Source organism: Pleurodeles waltl, chromosome 2_2 (assembly GCF_031143425.1).
Source record: "Pleurodeles waltl isolate 20211129_DDA chromosome 2_2, aPleWal1.hap1.20221129, whole genome shotgun sequence".
In the NCBI taxonomy this organism is placed as follows: domain Eukaryota; kingdom Metazoa; phylum Chordata; class Amphibia; order Caudata; family Salamandridae; genus Pleurodeles; species Pleurodeles waltl.
The window spans coordinates 623,353,828-623,375,730 of NC_090439.1; positions in this window are offsets into that span (position 1 = coordinate 623,353,828).

Here is a 21,903-nt window from a genome sequence, read left to right on the forward strand (position 1 = left end):
ACAAGGAAGGGCAAGGAGAAAGCCCTGTCTGCTGACAGGAAGGGCAAGGGGCCTGCACCAACAGGCAGGGAGAACAGGAGGTCTGGTGCTGGGACTCATTTGGAGCCCTCACCAGCAACCATGGTGGTTCAGCCATCTGAGGCTGCAGGGGAAGGGCTGGAGCCTCCCCCCACCACTGCCAGCACCACCACCAGCACCACTGCCAGCAGAAGCATCCTGAGTGGGCAGCCGTCTGAGGCTGAAGGAGAAGGGCTCGAGCCTCCCCCACCACTGCCATCACCGCCACCAGCACCACTGCCAGCAGCAGCAGCCCCAGTGGGCAGCCGTCTGAGGCTGCAGGGGAAGGGCTGGAGAATCCCTACCACTGCCAGCACCGTCACCAGCACCAATGCCAGCAGCAGCCTCCTGAGTGGGCAGCTGTCCGAGGCTGCAGGGTTAGGGCTGTAGCCTCCCCCTACCATTGCCAGCACCGTCACCAGCACCACTGCCAGCAGCAGCATTCTGAGTGGGCAGCCATCCGAGGCTGCAGGGGAATGTCTGGAGCCTCCCACCAGAACTGCCAGCACCACCACCAGCACCACTGCCACCACTGAGCAGCCATTACCGCTGACTGACAGTGTGTTGAATCCATGGGCTGTTGTGTGGCCTGGCCCTGGCAAATCCTGTGGGTCTGACACCCAGGTGAGAGACTGTGACCTTGCACTTCCCAAGATCGGCATCACAGGGCTCAATGCCCCCTCCAGAACCAGTGAAAGAAGCCATCCACTCACCACATCCTTCCCAGGATGAAGCTCACTGGGCACAATTCCCCCTTCCAGAACCAGTGGAAGAAGCCATCCACTCACCCCATCCTTCCTAGGATGAAGCTCACTGGGCACAATGCCCCCTCCAGAACCAGTGGAAGAAGCCATCCACTAGAGAGACTGTGGCCTTGCACTCCCCAGGACCAAGCAGTGGGCAAACCACCCACTTGAAAGACTGTGGCCTCCCACTTCCCAGGACCAAGAAGTGGGCAAACCACCCACTTGAGAGACTGTGTCCTTGCACTCCCCAGGACCAAGCAGTAGGCAAACCACCCACTCGAGAGACTGTGGCCTTGCACTCCCCAGGACAGCACACAGGGCATGTTGCCCCCTCCAGGACCAGTGGTGCACCCATCCCCATTCCCTGTCCCCCTGAGGTGCCTGTCTATTTTCGACCTGATGCCCCTGCATTGTTCTCTCTGTGTTGTGGCAGGAGTGAAGTGGGACCTTGGCCTTTGTGTTGTGGCCCTGTGGCCCACGGACATTGAGGACTGGACAGTGTGCCTACATTTGTAAATATGTATATACGTTTGGATTTTGATGCACTTATTCATAGTATTTTATTGTATTACACTCACTTTCTTCAAATCATTTTGTCCTTGCATTATTCCTGACGGGTACGGGGTAGGTATGTTATGTTGCTGCTTCTGGTTGTGTGTATGGTGTTGGTGTGGGGGTGGGGGTGTTTTGTGTGTCACTCTCTTTTTCCTCCCCCCTCCTTTGTGTGCTAGGCATGAGTACTCACCGTGGTCGTCTTCACCGGTGTTCATAATGAAGCAGAAGGTAGACGAGCATGGGGAAAACTTACAGCTCGGGCTCCATGGCATCGTGGTTGTTTCCTGAGTCTGCACAGGTGAGTCCTTTGATTTCTGAGATCTGTTTCTGCCAGATTTTGATGTTATTGGTACCGCCCCGGAAAAGGTGTCGGATAGGCCGGTCATAATGGAGTGGGCGGTACATTTTCTTCCGCCTGGCTGTTGGCGGTTACTGCCATGGTGCTTGTTGATTCCGCCATGGCGGTCGGTGTGTTAAAGTGGCTGTCTGTCTGAGCGGTTTCCCGCATGGTCATGATTCCACTTTTGTTACCGCCAACCTGTTGGTATAACCTCCAGGGTTGTAATGAGGGCCTTAATTTCTCTTAGGTATATATTTTATATTACGCTTGATTTTCAGTCAGTTATTTTATATTCTCATTTATATTAGGTTCTGGACCCTATACTCCTGTACCGACAAGGGTTCTCCTTAGTGCCTGGGTTTGACACCCTTATTTTAGCAGTATGCTCATAGCCTGTGCCTTTTACACATAGGCACACGGTTTATTCATTTCATATTTTGTAATGCACATGTCTTTCAGCTCATTGTTTTTATATTTTAATCAGCTGCTTCTTTCTGGAAAGGCATAGTTGTTCGCGCTACACATTTTATCAGTCCTGTGCACGGATTTCACTTTGTGCCCTGTTCAATACTGTCATATTTGGTACATGATATTCTAATTTTGATCCACTCTAGGAGCCAGTCCCGAATCCTGAGACCACAAAATACTATTGACAAACGTATGAGTGTAGATCTCCCCCTCCTCCTATCCTATCCTTTTTATGGTGAGATCCTCACACATGTAAGTTTACTACTTAGTAGTAAATGTGGAAGGAACCAGGATGAGTGACACAAAAAAGGACGCACAGTACACAAAAGGGAGGGGTTGAGGGTGGGCCTAGGGAGGGGACTCAGGGAGGGATATGCACCCACCCAAAAAAGAATAAGCCTATTTGCTATTCACAAACTGCACCTCTAAAGGCACAGCAGCTAAAAAGTGAACCAAAACCATAGTAAAAGACTCCAGCTAAGAACTGATGTAAGTTCTGCAAAACAAATGGCCAGCCACTGTTATGCTAACACCCTCTTATAGAACATAATTGAGAAGGGACTTAAAATAAAACTCTAAAGGAAAGAGTGTAATGTTAATTTAAACATTGCCAAATAGGTAAACACATAAATGAATACAATTTAATTATATAAAAATCTCAAAAAAATGTATTATTTAATGATAACATAGTTTAACAACCACTATTTTTGAGTTGATAAATTATCGTGGATTATCTTTTATTCAAACATCATTAGATTGCTTTTGTTTCAGTGTGTACATCGCTTTCAATATAAGTATTATTGTATAATAGAAATACTTTGGGGAAATGTAATGTTTTAATTTATACTGTTTTAGTAAGGTAGTATATTGAATTCAAAATTAAATTGAATAATAGTTCTGCATTTGTTTATTTTATTCTACTTTTAAAATAATTGTATCAAATAATTATATTACTACATAGCATAAACATATTTTCCCAATTGTTTTCAACTGAAATAAAGTGTTTTTAAAATGGTTTCCTTACATTTCACATAGGGAGAATCTGTAGTTGTGGTTAAGCTCTCACTACGGAAAGGCACAGTGAAATTAAAGAACTATATATTTGACGGAATAATAACAAATGTTTTTACCTTAAATAATAATGCAAATTAGTTTTATAAATTTATTTTAAATTTAGAACTAAATAAAAAATGCAATGGCCCTAGTTCTTCCCCTCTTGTCGATCGCCACCCCTAGCTCCCTCATTCTTTCCCCTCTCCTCCTCTTCTCCACCCCTCCTGTCCTTTTCACCCCTCACTCCTGCTTCATCTCCTCCCCTCCTGTGGTTCTCCCCTCACCCGTCTCTCCCTCTTCATCCCTCTATACCCCTTGCACCTTTTTACCCCTCGATCCCCTGTCTTCTTTTAGCTACATTTGACATGCACCTACGCTGCCCCCTTCCCCTCTCACCTCAATCCCACCCTATTCATGTTTTTCTTTGCATTTTGTACTTTGCACCTGCTTTAGCCATTATCTAGGGTTGGGGGGACTAGTGGAGTTTCATTCCACGGAATTCCATTGAATTGCATTAAAATTCTGAAAGATTATGCAAAACAACACTATTTAAAAGAAGTTGGACCTGAGTCCTCCAAGCCGGTTGTGCATGTGCAGAGTACACCCTGACCCTGTTTATTTACTTTAAACAAAGAAAGAGGGCCTGTTAGTCAGCTGGTGAGGATGCCTACTTTCCTCCAAGACATCGGATGGTGTTGGCCCATTTCTAAATGCATAACCAAAGAAGATCAATAAGGTATGGTTCTTTATGTAGCCACAATTAACAGAGGACACTCTTAGCCAGTGCTTTAAATGGAAAAAAATAAGTGCAGGTACTCACCAAAAAGAGTGGTGGACTGGGGTGGAGTTTGGGGTGGGCATAAGGGTGGTGCTAAGGGCGGGGCAAGGGGTGGGGCTAGGTTTTTGGACATTCTAAGCTTTGTATGCCAGAAATCTGCGTGCACTGTAAGAATGAACGATGTATCTGTCCATGAGTTATTACACTAATGGCCATTTATATAGTACTTATATAAGAAGTGGTGATTATTAACCAAAGTAATCCTTCTTTAGCAATCTTAGAATAACAATGTATTGAGTAAAAAACAGCAACATTCCCAATGTATGCCTTGCTGTTTTCATGTATTTCCTTAATGCAGGTTCATGAATCATTAAGCTATATCCCAAGGATTTTAACAACAGGTAACACAAGGATCTCTGCAGCAAAAACAATAACCAACTGAGCTACCTACATAAACAAATCTGTGATCTGCATGTTTCATTCTGTGCATTATGGCAGACAGCATTATGGCAGACATTGATCCAGCCTTCCAGGGGGGCCTCTGATAGAGCCAGCTCTGTTCTGGAGAGAGTCTCGCCCTGATGACCTTGACTAATTCTTAAACAGACTGTTTTAAATAGTGTTTTCCTTTAATATATTTTTAATGTAGGTGGTGTTTGCATTTTACAAAATATGTGAGCAGGGGCTGGTAGTCCCAAGTGGCCTCCTATGTAACATTTTAAATCCATCCCCGATTTTTACAGTACATGCTTTATTGCTGAAATTTTTTTAATCTCTTGCGTAGAATGAAAAAAAGAACTACAAATCCCAGAATGCACAGGTTTGGCCTCTAAAATTCAAAAATCTATGAAAATGTCACATCTTCCATGGACCATCTTCCATGTAACAATTGGTTTGGATCCGGTTTTCCATCTAAAGCAAGAGATTGCCACTTGTAGAACGCTAAAAAAAATCATTTATTTTGCCTCTAATGTCGTTTTTCTTTTAGGTTAATCGGGAAAGATGGTGGAGAGGGCAGAGATTTTCTTTCATGCAAACGCCTTCACTTTAAAAACGCTGATGGGTGAAAATGTGCAGGCATTTTAAACAACAGGTTTACTAAACAAGCTTCCCTGCCCTGAACAATGCTTCCCACACCCCTGCCCATTAGGTTTCACAATCACCTTTTAAGCTGAAGATAGCACCCTGCAGCCACACCCTTCCCCTCCCCTGGTAACTTCCAATGCAGCTCAAATAGCTCTGCTTCGGCGCTCTTACAGCAGCTCACCCCCAGCTTCCACTCTCCGAGAGGCATTTGAAACTGAAACTGCTGCCGAGGCAGGAATTAATGAGCAGCACCACTTGTCAATGCCAGGACCCCTGTGAGTACCGGTACTCTCCATCTGAGAGGAAAAGTTCCGGTACTCAAGGGGAGAAAATAAAAAAGTGCCGGTACTCCGTACCGGTGAGTACCGGCCCATTTAAAGCACTGCTCTTAGCTTAATTGGTGCAGTGCTGAGTTTGGAAGGGCAGTCCCAGCTCTGTGAGTTACCGTAGTTGGGAAGAGAATGGCTCAAGTTCAGGGCTGAACGTTTTGAGGCACTTGTTCCAGAATGACTCAGGTTCGAAACGTCAAAGGCACTGTAGTGCATTTACCTGTTTTTTCCATTCAAATTATGCTGATGAAATGATATTCGGCTGTTAATGTACAAAATTATTACTGACTTGTTATTTATCAATAGTGCCAGTCTTACTTTATTTCGTACGCAGGAGGTTCCATTGGTCTACAATTCGTTCATGTCAAACATGCTCATCACTCGTTTATTTCTCAAACAAAGACAGACATGTTAAGGCTCCAATCAAAGAAACACCGAAGTAGCCATAATAGCGCATCTTCATTAATTATCACTCTTTTACAGCAGGACTTGTGTCTAGCTTTGTTTACTATGTTAAATTGTTTTCCCTTCTTGCCAGGTCAGAAGTCCCTTGATGTGAAGTACCAACAAAGCACAAGGTATGGGTCTCAAGGGGAAGTGGGGATGAAAGTGCCAGAGAGCAGGAATGTATTTATAAAAGAAGTGTGGAAGAGGGTCTTTCAGAAGCGGACCAGCACGCACATGAGAGCAGGCATGCTTGGCCAGCTCCTGACATTACTCTACTGAAAAGCATTTGCTCGTGTATGACTTTGCAATTTTAGTGCCAAGTTCTCAGCTTTTTTATCTGTACTTATGTGGTTCTGTACTGTCTTCCAAACCATTAAAGTAAAAATAAGACATTCACCAGTGTTAGAGATTTTAGTTGAAAATAAAATCCATTTAATTAAATAACAAATATAAGTAAAAACTAGGCCTAACTAGAAGCCACATTTAAATGTTCACTTTCCTTTCTAAACTTTGTGTGACCCATTTATGCTTGACTTGCTTGATTTACTAGCCTTGACCAATTCCAACAAACTTTAGTTTAGCAGAAATGTTTCTATTGTAACTTTTGAATGGCCTATGCATGACACAAACTTTCTACACTAACAAAGTAAAATATATTATTTTCTTTTTTCTAACTGCTTGACGTGCATTGGGATTCCAAAACTTGCTCAACTAATCTGAGAATTGCTTCTCCATGAATAGGTTTGAGTGTGGAGATGTATTGGAAAGGCATGATCTAAGTTGGTTTGTGCAAAATACTTACGTGACTATCTTTTCTTTCAGAAACCAAGACGAGTGGAACATTTTCAAGATATAGCAAGTTGTGTAGAAATATTAATAATTCTACCTTGTATTAGTACCATCTTTGTTAAACTTTTCCTCCCCAAAGAAACTGACCTCATCACCCGAATTTCAGCTTATTTTATTGCAGTCTAATATCTGAGATTAAACTATGTAATTTTTGGTGTATCTTTTTAATTCATATATAAAAGTGTCCCAGGGAAAGAACAGAGAAGGAGGTAGAAGATTTGGCTTTCCCACTTGCTCTCTGACCCAAACTCTCTCTGTCTGAGCTCTTGACCCAGACAGATTGCTTTCCACCCAAACTATTGTCTACCAGAAGTTTGTTAAAGTATTCTTTACGAGTACTGATAGCTTTGCAGACGAGACAGCTTCTTAAACTTTATTATTTTTGCTAATCAATGATAAAAATGTTTCACTTCTACTGATTTAGAATATTAGAATAGGGATAGATTGTGGGACACACTTTATGCAATGTTCTGTGAATTCTAATTGACTAATAAAGAAAGACTTAAAACTTCAGATAAAGTAAAATCTTACACCTTCAATGAAAACTCTCATTATTGACGCCTGAAGGGATATTAAATGTAATTCCATCTTGCACCCACACCCCATACCTAAGATCCCTCTTGGACATCTAAGAGGTGCGGGCTATTTTATAATTATATTCTCTGCTCTTCTAATAAAACTGGTAGCAGAGGAAAAGTTAGTATGATGATGGAAACAAGCTGCAATGATTAAAAAGCGTTCACATTCAGATCAATGTCTGAATCCCCAGAATCCAACTGTGAAGAGTGATGAGGTCAAATTTCTGAATTGGTTGCAGTTTGTTGTTAAAGTACTGTTGGCATTGATGGGTGTGAATATCAGTATAGCTGATGCATCAAAATTGTGCATATTGTGATGTGTATTGAAAATGTTCTTATTATGTTTTGATTCACATTTGCTATGGTTTATGTTTTATGTGCTTTGTCAAAGGGATAAACAGGTTATCAGACTAAGAAGGAGTGTAAGATCCTGGGATTTAGATATAGAGCAATATACAAGGTATTCTTGTTGCCAGGAGAATAGTAAGTCGTGAGGTGCGTAATAATTTGTTGTGATTGCTCTAATATTGATTTATGCTGTGAAACATGATGCACAAAGGTGTCAAAACACTAATTATATCATTTCCGGTAGGTCAAGTACTGATCATTATGTGTAAGAAATTATTTTCAATTGAGAAGCATAAGGTATAAACCCTAGCAAGAATCTTGATTCATACTATTGTTTTTTTCTGTAGAAGAAGCAAAGATTGATGTTGTTTTATGTTGCTTAGTGATTAGATTTGTCTTTCACTTATTGAAGGAGAAATTTGCAAAGGGAGGTGAACCACTGCAAGTAGTGAGTTATTAAACAATATTGTTCCGTAGTGGTATTGGCTGGTTGGGGTAACACCGCTCTGTTATTAGTTGAATCTCAGCAAAGGTTGCATAGTCATTGGTTGACTGATATACTAAGCTGCATTGTGATTTAATTGAAATGATTTGTGTTCTGACGTATACAGAAGAATTTCAAAACATTTGACACGTTGTAATTCCTATTATTGAATTGTTGAATTAGAAATGAAATTATTTCAAAACTTTGAGGAGTCTAATGATGATGTAATGGTTCCAGTTAGAGACAGTGATGAAGCAACTCCTGAGGACGCACCTAAATACCAGATGATGATTAAAGAAGGATTATATCCATTTGTTTGGCTTCATCAATGGTGCAAGATCACTGAAAGAGAAGAGTCATTGAGTTTTCCTAGATGGGGAACATTTAATTTAGGGACTATTGGCAGATTATGAGAAGTATTACATAAAATAAAGTCACCTCCCGGAACTACACAATTTTATGGAAGAAGATGTCACAAATTAATGACAGACAAAGATTTAAAAAATGAACTATGGGAGCAATGAGAAATTATGCAATGTAGATTAGTGTGAACGACTGCAGGTATGGAGGAAGATTATTATGGAAGCTGCTAAATTATATCTCATACTTACAAAAGAAGAGAACACAAACATTCAAGAGTCTGAAAAGCCTCTAAGGAAAAAGATTAAAGACACAAAGAAGTGAATCCTGTAACAAAATTTGATTCTGATTTGGATGATGATATATTAGATTAGCTCTTGGCTACACGACTGCTGCTATATGCCAAATGATGGAGCTCAGTTAGTAAATAATGTGACCATAGATACAGCTCCAACAGATGCAGATGTTTTACAAACTACCAGCCCAGTGAAAGCAGTACAAGCTGCAAATATACAGCCTGTATTGTCTGAGTCGGCTGCACCACAGCCAGTAACAACTCAACCATCTGTTGCAAAGCCTGTTATTTCACAGCGTTGAACTCACCAGGCAATTGTAAGTGCTCCAGCATCAATTATTACAGCTTAAACGGCACCACAAATAGATGCTCCAGTTACTCTGGTTACAACTCCAGCACAGGCTACTGAAACAGTTACAACAAAAAGAGTGCCTGCATCGATCGTTCAGACTTCAGCTACATTGGTTCAGCAACCAACTGGGGATACACCAGTAATTGGGTTTAGTCCAACATACCAGAATTCTCAGATTGTGGTAAGTACATCACCACAAACCAATCAACCACTAGGAGAGGGAAGGCGATTTGTTTTTATGACACAAACTGCACCAGGTGAATGCAATTTAGAAGGTGGTTTATTTACTCCTTGGTTTGAAGAAGCTGCTAGAAATTATGTGAAAGTTGAAGATGCAGAGAGACTGAGCATTAGTTCAAGTTCAGAAACCAGCCCAGCTACTCTAAAGGAGAGAGCTTTAAATGGGGCCAAATTGAAATCGGAAATAGAAGAAATTTTTGCAGGAGGGTTGGATATTAATCATATAAATCAATATCAAGAAAAAGTATTGATTTACTTGTGCAAATAAATTATGTGTAAAAGCTGCAACTGCTCATTACAGATTAACTGCATTAGAAATGGAGTCTTTTGTTGGCAGTCAGTTTACCCCCTGTACGAAAGTACGATCTTTCTTGGCATGTTACCCCCAATTTCTGCCTGTTTGTCAGTGTGTTTTGCCTGTCTCACTGGAATCCCGCTAGCCAGGACCCCAGGGCTCATAGTTTGTGGCCTATATGTGTTGTTAGTATGCTTGCCTGTGTCACTGGAGTTCTGCTAATCAGAACTCCAGTGTTTATGCTCTCTCTACTTACCAAATTTGACACTACAGTTTAGTGACTCCATATTCCAATTCTGATTGGCACACTGGACCTCCCTTATAAGTCCCTAGTATATGGTACCTAGGTACCCAGGGGTTCCAGGAGATTCTTATGGGCTGCAGAATTTCTTTTGGCACCCATAAGGAGCTCATACAAACCTTTCTTCAGGACTGCACCGGCAGCCTGAGTGAAATAGTGCACACACTATTTCGCAGCTGTTTTTCACTGCACTAAGTAACTTATAAGTCACCTATATGTCTAACCTTCATTTACTGAAGGCTGGGTGCAATGTTACTGTGTATGAGGGCACCCTTGCACTAGCAAAAGTGCCCCCACGTTGTCCAGGGCCAATTCCGCGGAATTCTTGAGTGCACTACATATATGTAGCTTCACAATGGTAACTGCGAATATAGCCATGTGAGGTGTCTAAGATCATGGAATTGACCGCCCAATCCAAATCTGGTATTGGGGGGGCAATCCCATGCACCGTGGGTGCTCCACCATGGACCCCCCAGTACTGCCAGTACTGCCAAACCAGCTCTCTGAGCTTTCCACTGCAGCCCCAGCTGCTGCCACCTCACAGACAGGTTTCTATTTATTCCCCTTTCTGCCTTTGAAGTAGGCAAACTTCAAAGGAAAGTCTCTGTTGTTCACAAGATCCTGCCTTGCCCAGGCCAGGCCCAGGCATTCACCGGAGGGTTGGAGACTGCATTGTGTGAGGGCAGGCACAGCCCATTCAGGTGTAAGTGACCACTCCTCCCTCCACTCTAGCCCAGATGGCTCTTCAGGATATGCAGGCTACACCCCAGCTCCCTTTGTATCACTGTCTAGTGGAGATTCACAAACAGCCCAACTGTCAGTCTGACCCAGACAGGGAATCTACATACAGGCAGAGTCACAGAATAGTTTAAGTGAGTAAATACCCCCTTTATAAAAGTGGCATTTTACAACTAACAATCTAAAAAACAACTTCACTAATAGATGTATTTTTAAATAGTAAGTTCATTTATCCCAAACTCCATATTTGTATCAGCTCTCGAAGGGAAACTGCACTTTAAGGACATTTAAAGGCAGCCCCCATGTTAACCTATGAGAGAGATAGGCCTTGCAACAGTGACAACTAAATTTAGCAGTATTTCACTGTTAGGACATGTAAAACCACACAAGTACATGTCCCACCTTACATACACTGCCCCCTGCCCTTGGGGCTTCCCATTGCCTACCATAGAGGTGCCTTACATGTATAAAAAGGGAAGGTTTGGGCCTGGCATGTGGGTACACTGGCCAGGTCGAATTGACAGTTCAAAACTGCACACACAGACACTGCAGTGGCAGGTCTGGGACACGTTTACAGGGTTACTCATGTGGGTGGTACAAATCAGTGCTGCAGGCCCACTAGTAACATCTGATTTACAGGCCCTAGGCACCACTAGTGCACTTTACTAGTGACTTACTAGTAAAACAAATATGCCATTCAGGGAAAACCAAATCACACATATAATTTCACATAGGGATCTTTAGCACTTTAGCAGCAGAGGTAAAGTGCCCAGAGTACCAAAAACAGCAAAAACAGAGTCCCGCACACAGTCAACAACCTGGGTAACAGAGGCAAAAAGTTAGTAGAGGCCACACCATGGATGCAAGGTCTAACAGCAAATACTTAAGAGGCTGAGATTTCTAAAAGCGTACCATTACAGAGAAGTTCAGGGTGCAATTAAATGATGAATCAATTGAAAACCTGCGCTCTTCAGAAATGCAAATTCATCTCACTGAATGATTAAAATATGCACGCAAATGGTGTGATATTAAAAATTTAAAAACAAATGGTCAAAAAACGTGAAAAGAAAAAGAAACAAATAGAAGATGCTGAGGGGGAAAAAAAACAAGCATTGCTTTCAGAAAAAAAGAGACAACTGCAGCATATCCTTTAAGGGAGAAACCAAATAGAGGGTACATACTTCGCTTGGAATAGGGAAGGCCCTGCATCATTTATGATTCATTTTCCAAAATTGAGAGAAAGTCAATTGCAGTTGTATACACAAGTTGAGAGATTTGTTAAGATCTCAAAGGTACTTTGGGTAGATTTAAATACATTCTTTTATATCGTGGCTCCCGCCGACTTATGAACAGAATGTAAGATTGCTGTTCAATGGCCAGATGCAGAACCAGCTAGAGATCCTATTACAAATGTACCTTCGTCTGTGGTGATAACTAAGTATAATGAGGCAATGGCATTTCTAAAAGGAAGCGTTCCACCTTAGAAATTGAATCATTTACAAATTGAACCTAATGCAATAGGACGTTAAGGAACTGGTGCTTGAATGCTTTGAAAGGTTGATGAAGGCGTTTCAGCAGTATACAGGACAGACACATATCGTTCCAATAGTTATGGAATTTTGCAATACACAGGTTGTGCTTGGTTTGAGACCTGACCTTTGTCAGAACATGCAACAGAATTTGATTTGTTGGAAGAAGAAATCTTTGGATGAGATTTTAAATTATGCACAGCACTGCAGGGATGAGCAAAAGATGAAACAGGGTAAGCTTAAATAAAAGGTTATGTTGCCACAGACTACATTTGTGTGAAGATGTTTTCAGAATCAACCATTTGTTGGAAATGAAGGTACAGTTCAAGATGTGAGTGGAAAGCAAGCAGGTGGTTTTCAAATAGGAATACAGGGTGTGCAGGGAGGAATGATGGTATCTCAAGGAAGATAAAGAGGCACTCTGGTTGATCGAAGTACAGGTGTTGATGCTGCAACCCTAAAGAAGATGACACCTTGTTACTTATGTAATTAGGAGGGGCATTGGAAGGATGAACGTAGGCTCAATACAGATAAAACTGGCAACATTGAGACACAAAGAGTAAATGAAATGCAAGTGCCTAATGATTTTATGAGACAAATACAAGTGCAGATGTAAAATCAAACTCAAATAGTACCCACACCCCAAGCACCTATGGTACAGCCAAATATAAACAAAGCAAGAATAAATCAGAATCAGTTCCCTATAATTAATCCAAATGTGATGCAAGTTCAAAATCAAAATACAGTCCAGCAGTTTGGTAACATTGAGATGTTCGACTCAGGCAGGTCACAATGAAGGTGCCTGATAGGGGAGGTAGATTACATGTTTGGTGCAGAGGTAAACCATGGTGAACCATTTGTAGAAGGTGCGGAAAATGGCCGCAAAGTGTCATTTCTGATTGAAACAGGAGCTACAGATTCCACAGTTTGAACATCAGAAGTACCAGACCTACCCCTGTCAGAAAAAGACATCCAGGTTGTGGGAGTTACAAATAGGCAAATTGCTAACACAATTTCAAAAGATGTACTTGTAAAAATAGGATCTTTTGAAGAAAATCATCAGTTTGTGGTGTGTGATTCTAGTGCTGTTAACTTGCTTGTGAGAGATTTGTTGTGCAGGTTAAATTGCACCATCCATTGTATGCCGCAGGAGTAGAATTTTAAACTCTTGATGAAGATGTAGATTTTGAAATTGAACAGCAAGAAATAGTTGGGATCTACTCAGTGTTAACAACAAAAGATTTACCTTTAGACTTTGGGCCTGATTACCAGTTTGGCGGTGGGGGACGAGAATGACCTACAAATTTGTGGGGATGAGACCTCCATTACCCCGGCGGCCTCACCCCCAGTCGTATTACAATGTTCCCACTGGGTTGACCGGCTGGAACATCGCATTATGACATTCCTGCTGGTCAGCCCAGGGCTACGGTATTGGTCTCGGCTCCCTTAGGAGAGCTGAGGCCAATACTGAAGCACTCAAGCAGCCTTAAAATGCGCACTGTGCACAGAAGATAGTACACATTACAAGAGTGCTGGGTAGGGGGTCCCATGCACTGCCCACAACATAGTCGTGGGCAGTGCAGGGCCCCCCCTGTGATCCCCAGGACTTATTTTCCACCCCACCTTTTCATGGCTGTTAAACAGCCATAAAAAGTCTGACGGAAAGGAGACTCATGATCAGCACCATGGTACTGAACTAAGCATTGCCGTGGCTGATCACTAGTCCGACCGCCGCCAGCCCGTCGGGCACCATGTTCCTTGGGGAGTGGGCGGCGGTTCCCTAGTTGTCCAACAGCCAGGTTCGTAATGTAGCAGTCGGACCTCCAGGAGTGCGGCAGTCGAACCGTCACCACAAGGCTGGCAGACTCAGGACTACATGCCTCATAATGAGGCCCTTAATTGGAAAAGTGAATCCAGAAGTATGGGATTTCACAGAGAAGGATATTGGACTAGTCAAAGGAGTTTCACAAGTCAAAATAAATGTAAAAGCAGATGCAGTTTTCCCTAGAACCCTACCTTATCACATGACATCTGCAGTGATAGAAGGAATAACACCCTTGATATATGATATGGTGAAGAAGGGCTTTTTGAGGGAAATAATTGGGAGTCAATGCAACTCACCAATGATGGGTTACGAAAACCCAATGGAAAATTTCAGTGCAGGAATTAAGAAAGGTGAATGACATTGTATCCCATGTCTTCCTGTGGTCCTGTGATACTGAATCCAGCCACCGTACTTTATCAAATTCCATGCACAAATAAATGGCTTTCTTCTCGATTTCATTGTGTGAAGACAGTCAGTACTTGTTCTCCTTTGTGTTCTGAAAGAAAGTATTATCATGGTGTTGTGCCCCACAAGGGTACACTGAGGACCAGATTTATTGAAAATTGGCAGCTCCATGCTGCGTCACTTTAGAAACCTAGGGATGCGCCGTATTTAACTGAATACAGGGCACCCCTGCGATCCCCCTTCACTACTACTAAATTTAGCTGCCAGCACCAATGCAGGCATCCTTGCACTACTGTGCAAGGATGTCTGCGTTGAGGGGTGTGATTATTTATGTGCGGGGAGCTGTACATAAACAATCACTAATGGCGCTTTGGCACTTCTTTGTGTGCTGCACAATGCAGCACACACAGAAGTGGCAAAGCATCATGTTCAAAAGATTGTTTATGTGCAGGAAGGAACACCTTCCCACACATAAACAATAATTTCTGGCATTTTGTTCTTTCTATGCTTGCTGCAGAATGCAGCACACATTGAAAAAGCAAAAAACAATTATTCCTCTTCATTGCACCCTGCTAACACCACCCTTGGTGGTAGCATTAGATTTTGGCACTGCCTCAGATTTATGAAATTTCATGAATCTAAGGCAGCATCAAAATTCGATGGGTGTTGCTGTGCAGTGCTGCGTGGGAAGGGGCCGTATTTACAAGGTGGCTTAATGCCACCTTGTAAATACGTCACAGTGCTTAGCACCACAGGAGTGTCAAAAAAGTGACGCTCCTGTGGTGCTAGGGGCCTCTAAATACGGCCTGAGAGTCTCTCAATTTTTAATCACATCTTGAAAAAAATAATATTGAATTATTGAGTTTGTCCCGAAGTTGAGTCTTGGTGCAATACATAGACAATTTACTTGTTGCATGAAGAACAAAAAAAATCTTGAAAAGTTGACACCATTGCATCATTCAATCATTTGGTAGAGAATGGACATAATGTGTCACAAACAAACTAAATTATTGTCAAAAAGAAGTACAGTATTTGTGACAAATCATTGAAAAAGGACTGAAAAAAGTGTCAAAAGAGAGAGTCGAATCTATTTAAAAAATGGGTCCTCCTAAAATGCAGAGAGAATTCAGGATGTTTCAGGGATTGGTTTGCTACTGGTGACAGTGGATAACCAGTTTTTCCCTGGTGGCATACCTTTGTTGGGATTGGCACACAAAGATGTACCAGATCTGATTCCATGGGAAGTGTCCCAACACTGTGAATGACAGATTACACCAACAACTTTATCCTTTTAAAATGAGAGGGAGGGCTGCCCTCTCTCAGTGCTAACCCAAATTCACAGTAATGCCAAACAGTCTGTGGTATATGTTTTAGTAACTATTGATCCTGTAGCTGCCGCTTTACCTGGTTGCCTTAAATAGTAGCTGTGGTGAGTGTAAGCCTCAAAGAAAGTGAGAACATAGTTATGGGATATCCTTTTTTTAATTGTCAGGGTCTGTCACTCAGTCAAGGTATCGCTTACTAGAACTGAAACACAGGACATTACTAACACAAGACAAACCTGTAACGAGCAGCAGATTCTGGTGGGAAGCAATGTTGTGCTGAGAAGATGTTAAGTTCTGAATCCTAGCACATTGTTGCCCATTTGTGAAGGAGAAGAATCTGATTAGTTTGAACATGATTGCCTTGATGTCACAGACATTTGCGCCAAACTCAGACCAGACATAAAAGATGAGTCTTTAATAAGTCCAGATTATATTCTATTTGTGGCCGACAAATGTTTCAGAACAAATGAAAGTTCTTTCAGAGGAACTTATGCAGTCTGCACACTTCCAGAAGTAATAGAAGTTTCATGGCTTCACGGAGTTTTTTCAGTGCAAGTTGCAGAACCAATTTCTCTTATCAGAGCTTGCAGCTTGACAGCAATATTGAGAGTGATTATATGTACAGGTAGTCAGATTTACTGATGTACGGATTTGATGTTGTTCATGTTTTGGGCAATTGTGGTCACAGAGAGGGTTTATGACCTCTGCTGGTTCACCCATTAGAAATGCAGAGTGGGTCAGAAACAAATTGAAAGCTCTACAGCACCCCACTGAAATTACTGTTGTGAAGTTTGCAGCACATAGGAGTGACATTAGTTATGTCACAGTTGGCCACAGGTAAGCTGATGAAGTGGCACACTATTGTGCAACTGTGGCCTGCACATTTAACAGCTAATTTACTAATGAAAATGCAGAAACAAAACATCTTTTTCACAATGTTGAGAATGGATGACAATTGAGATTAATTGAGATGAATGCAAGAAAATGCACCACAGCTAGAAAAACAGGGTTGGATCAAAGTAGGATGAGGGATAGAGAAGTATAATGCTTGGGTCTAAGTGGATGAAAGACCAGTATTGCCAGTCAATCTGCTATCTCCAATGAGAAGACATTTCTATGCCCAACTCACCTAGGTAGAGATGCCATAATCTGCACCTTCAAAATTTTTTGGTTTATTCCCAGATTCAGAACCCAAACAGAAGAATTGTGCCATTGATATGTGACATGTCAGCTAATGAATGTAGGGAAATGAACACAATACATTTAGGGCCAGATGTACCAAAGGATTTTACCCATTCTGTGTCTATTGGAAAAAGCTTTCGTACATATGGCCCTTAGTCACATAGGAAAATCAGGAGGTCTTTTTATCTGGATGTAAATGGATTTCATAGAAATGCTCATTTGTAATAGGTTGAGATATGCTTTGGAAATTGAATGCATCTTCTCCAGTTGGGTATAGGCTTATCCAACAAGAAGAAATGATAGTCTTCCTGTAGCATAGTTACTGTTAAGGGAGTTAATACCAAGGTATGGCATGCCTGTCTGTCTAGAATCAGATCAGTGTCCTCACTTTAACAGTGAGATTATTAAAGTGCTGTGTGCAGCATTACAAGTTGAACAGAAGCTCCATTGGAGTTATGGTCCAGAAGCTTCAGGCATAGTGGAGCAACTCAATGGGATGATTAAGTCAAGATTGGCAAATGTTTGAGCTTCCACTTCTCTGAAATGGCCTGATGCTTTGCCTCTAGTGTTGATGAGACTACCAAGCTCACCTGAAAGAACTACTGGTTTATCACCCCATGAGATTCTTTTGGGCAGAGCAAACAGATTACCTGCAGTTCCAGATAATACACTTGTGAATATTACAGATTACATGGTACTCGATTTCTGTAAGGGATTGTCTGATGCGGTTCGTTCTTTCTCGGCTTTTATCACAAATCTAAACCAAGAGCAGTGTCATGACCTTAATTCTGGTGACTGGGTCTTAGTCAAGATGCATGTGAGAAAGTCCTGTCTAGAGTTGTATTGGAAAGTCCCATATCAAATGATTCTGATCACAAATATAACACTTATATGTACTAGAATTCCAAACTGGGTGCATCCATCATATAGCCAGAGAACAAGGGATCCTTATAAAGAAATAGTGTTCTAGGAGCCAGAACCAAGAGCACTGGTATAAGTACCACCACATGTTAGATGAGAACAAACTAAAGAGAGAAAAGACTGGGATCATAGACAGCAAGGAGGAGTAATGGGTGAAGAATCTCTGACAGGTGAGGAGGTACAACTGCCAGAAATATCACAGAGTGACACTGAAGAAGAACTGATAACTCAAATTGATTAAATAACTTCTGTAACTGATCTGGAACAAACTGACTATTTTGATGATCCTAGAGAAGGAACAAGTTCTGAAATAGAGACAAGAAATGATCCACATAATGAAAGATGGCCAAGAGCATACAGTAGAAAGGAATCAAGATTGAGTTTGTAAGCTAAATCAATATCACCGGCAAGAAGTAGAATCAAGCTCTATAAGTGGCACAGAAGAAGAACCAAACATACACAGAATATAATATCTAGAGTACCTTTTTGAAGGTAATCGTCACCTGAATGGACATAGTATGGGTGAGAAGTTTTAAAACTTTACATTTCTGATCTACTTGATTGAAGCAAAGAGCTGCCTGACCTTCCTTGAAAGACCTTGAATACAGAGAAACTATTGACTTGCAAGTTTCGTGAACTTAAAAAAAACAACTGAAGATATTATTAAACTGTTTATGAGAATAGTATTAAAATTGATTGGAAAAGAAGATAAGAAAAGTACCAAGATCCGATGGAGTGGCTCAAAAGTAGGGATAACATTTTAGAAGAACACAGAGTAGGGTTAAGGATTGTCCATACAAAGATATTATCATTAATAAAACTAAGGGCCTGATTTAGATCTGCGCCGATGGAATACTCTGTCACAAACATGACGAGTATCCCTTCTGCCATATTACAATGCCCACAGGACATAATGGGATTATGATACAGCGGACAGGATATCTGTCATGTTTGTGATGGAGTATTCCCCTCTGCCAGGTTCTAAATCAGGCCCTAAAAGACTAAAAAAAAGAAATTAAAAAAAACAATTCAATGAAAATGAGAAAAAATTCTGACACAGAAAAAAGAAAAACTAACCGGAACAAGAGTGTACTGACATTGTTCAACTTTAAAAAACAATGCTGTCACTAACATCTTAATGGCAGTAGATCTGATTTTAGAGGCAACATATATACCACAATAGAACTAGGTGAAAAGTATTTTTAGGGACTTTACTGACACTTGGGAATATTGGTGAGAATAGCACTAGTATTAGTTATGTACTTTATACCTGACACAGAGAAAGCTTTAGTCAAATATGGAAATGAAACATCTAAATCTAGGTATAGATGAAGAAGTGTTGAAGGCATCATTTGTATACGGCATGAATGAGGATTATTCAAATGTTTCTTCTAGAATAGTTCAAGAATACACTAAAGAGATTGAAGTTAAGAACTGTTTTGTTTGTGCACATATGCCATCCTCTTCAGATGAACAGGTTTCTTACCATCATTTCCTACATTACTATGCTATTTCCTGTAAATTTTTAGTACTATTACTCAAACTGCGACATGGTACTTCCTAAGGTTCCACTAAAGAAAAGTATGAATTGACACCCACAGGCTAAAAAAATTGAGACTGCGTGGCATTACTTTAAGCCGTTTCTTCCTGTAAGCACTGTTAGAGCACATAAGAAAGCTTAACATGTTTAATGAACTCACAAGAAAAAAGCTTTAATTTGAATGCCAAAAGAAACAAATGAGAAATTTATAAAAAGTGCGTACAAGAAATAGGATGCTCAGAAGAATTTATGTGGAAAAGAAGAAGATGAATTCAGAAAGAAAATGTCTGTGCCTAAGCTCAAACTAGATCAAAGGCACAAAGGGAAATTTTGTGTGTTTAAGAGAAGAATTATTTGGAAAAGGACTCCAATGCAAAATAGTAATAGTGAGTATGTGTTTGAATTGTGTGGAGGAACATGGCAAATTCTGCAAGAAGATGACCCTACAATGTGTGGGGTATACTTTATATGTGGAGAGAATGCATACTTTAGACTGTCTGCTTACAGGGAGGGTATTTGTATTTAGGTATACTTTTCCTGACATTTATCACATACAGAGCTTAGACACATTAACTATGGCACCAGCACACAAAAGACATACATGCAGCGTGAATGTAGGAAAACAGTGGGATAAATAATTGGTGCAATTGCACCTATTGTAGGAGTAGTCTTGAATGATGAGAAAAGTAAAAAACTTAAAACCTGTAGCTGAATGAGTAACAACTAGTACCTATGGAGCTTTACTAGTAAAAAAACACTGAGCCTGTAGTAGTTAGACCTATGCATTAGATATAATGCTAGTTGAGAAATATGGAGTCTGCAAAATGCTGAAATTGAGAATTGTTGCACAGACATACCTGACAAGAGTAGAACGATTGTAGAATATGCAAAGAATATTTCTGATTTAATGCTTGATCTTGAACCTCTAGAAGCCACAAGTATAGTTCATAGCTTTACAAAAGCTAAAGGTTTCACCACAATAGCTAGTTGGATAAAGGAAATAGGAGGAGGAATTCTTAAAACAATATTAGTTCCTGTGTTCATAGCAGTTGCTTGATTCCTTTCTACATTTGCAAAATGCAAACATTGATATTGATAAAGAAAAGAACTAGAGATACTAATAGAATAATAAGGAGAGTTTTGAAACTGAGTGTAAGAGTAAATTAAGAATATAAGAGACTGAAAGAAAGAGAAAATGGGGAAAAGGCAATATACTGAAGAAGAAAATTAAGGTGAACTCTGACAAGTACATTTGTGGATATTTTATGATGTTCCAAACCATCAAAGCGGAGATGTTGTTGAAGATTTGAGTAGAAAATAAAATCCATATAATTAAATAACACACAAGAGAAAACTAGGCCTAACCAGAAGCCTCATTTACACATGCTGTTTCCTTTCTAAACTTGGCATGACCAGTATTTGCTTGCCTTGCTTGATTTTGCTAACATTGACACATTCCAGCAAACTTTAGCTTAGCAGAAATGTTTCTATTGTAACTTTTGAATGCCATATGCAAACTTTCTACACTAACAAATACAATTATATTATATTATCCTTCCTAACTGCCTGACCTGCATTGGAATTCCAAAACTTGCTTCTTTATGAGTAGGCTTTAGTGTGGAGATGTACGGGAAATGCGTGATTTAAGTTCATTTGTACTAAATAATTACGTGGGTGTCTTTTTTTTCAGAGACCAAGACAAGTGGAAATTTGTCAGATATAACAACTTATGTAGAAATAACAATAATTGTATCTTGTAGTAGTATGTCTTTTTTAACATTTCCATCCCAAAGGAAGCTGACCTAGTGGTCGAAATGTCAGTGTATTAGATTGGCTGTCTAATATCTGAGATTAAACAATGTAATATTTTGTGCATCTCTTGAATTATTGTATAAAAGTATCCCAGGGAAAGAAAAAGGAATAAGACAGGAGATTTGGCATGCCCATTTGCTCTCAGACCCAGACTCTCACTCTCTGAGCTCTTGACACAGACAGATTGCTTTCTGCCTAAACTATTCTCTACTAGAAGTTTGTTACAGTATTCTTAATGAGTACTGATAGCTTTGCAGATCAGACTGCTTTCTAAACTCTGTTCTTTTTGCTTTTCAGTGACCACAATGTTTCATGTCTACAGATTTAAAATATTAGAATAGAGATAGATTGTGGGACATACTTTATACAATATTCTGTCAAATTTAATTGACAAGAAAGAAATACAACTTGTGATAAAATAAAATCTTTAAATTTAAATGAAAACTCTTGTCATTGACTCCTGAAGGAATATTAAGACTCTCATTATGAATTTGGCGGGCTTTCAGCAAGACCGCAGCGGTTGCAGACACCAAAAGACCGCCATTGTTGGCTGTATCCAGCCTGCCATATTAAAAGTCCACAAAGTATGTTTCACAAAAAACAGCCACAAATCCAACACCCCCAGGACGACTGAGGGCTGGATAGAGGTGGTCCCACCACCATCA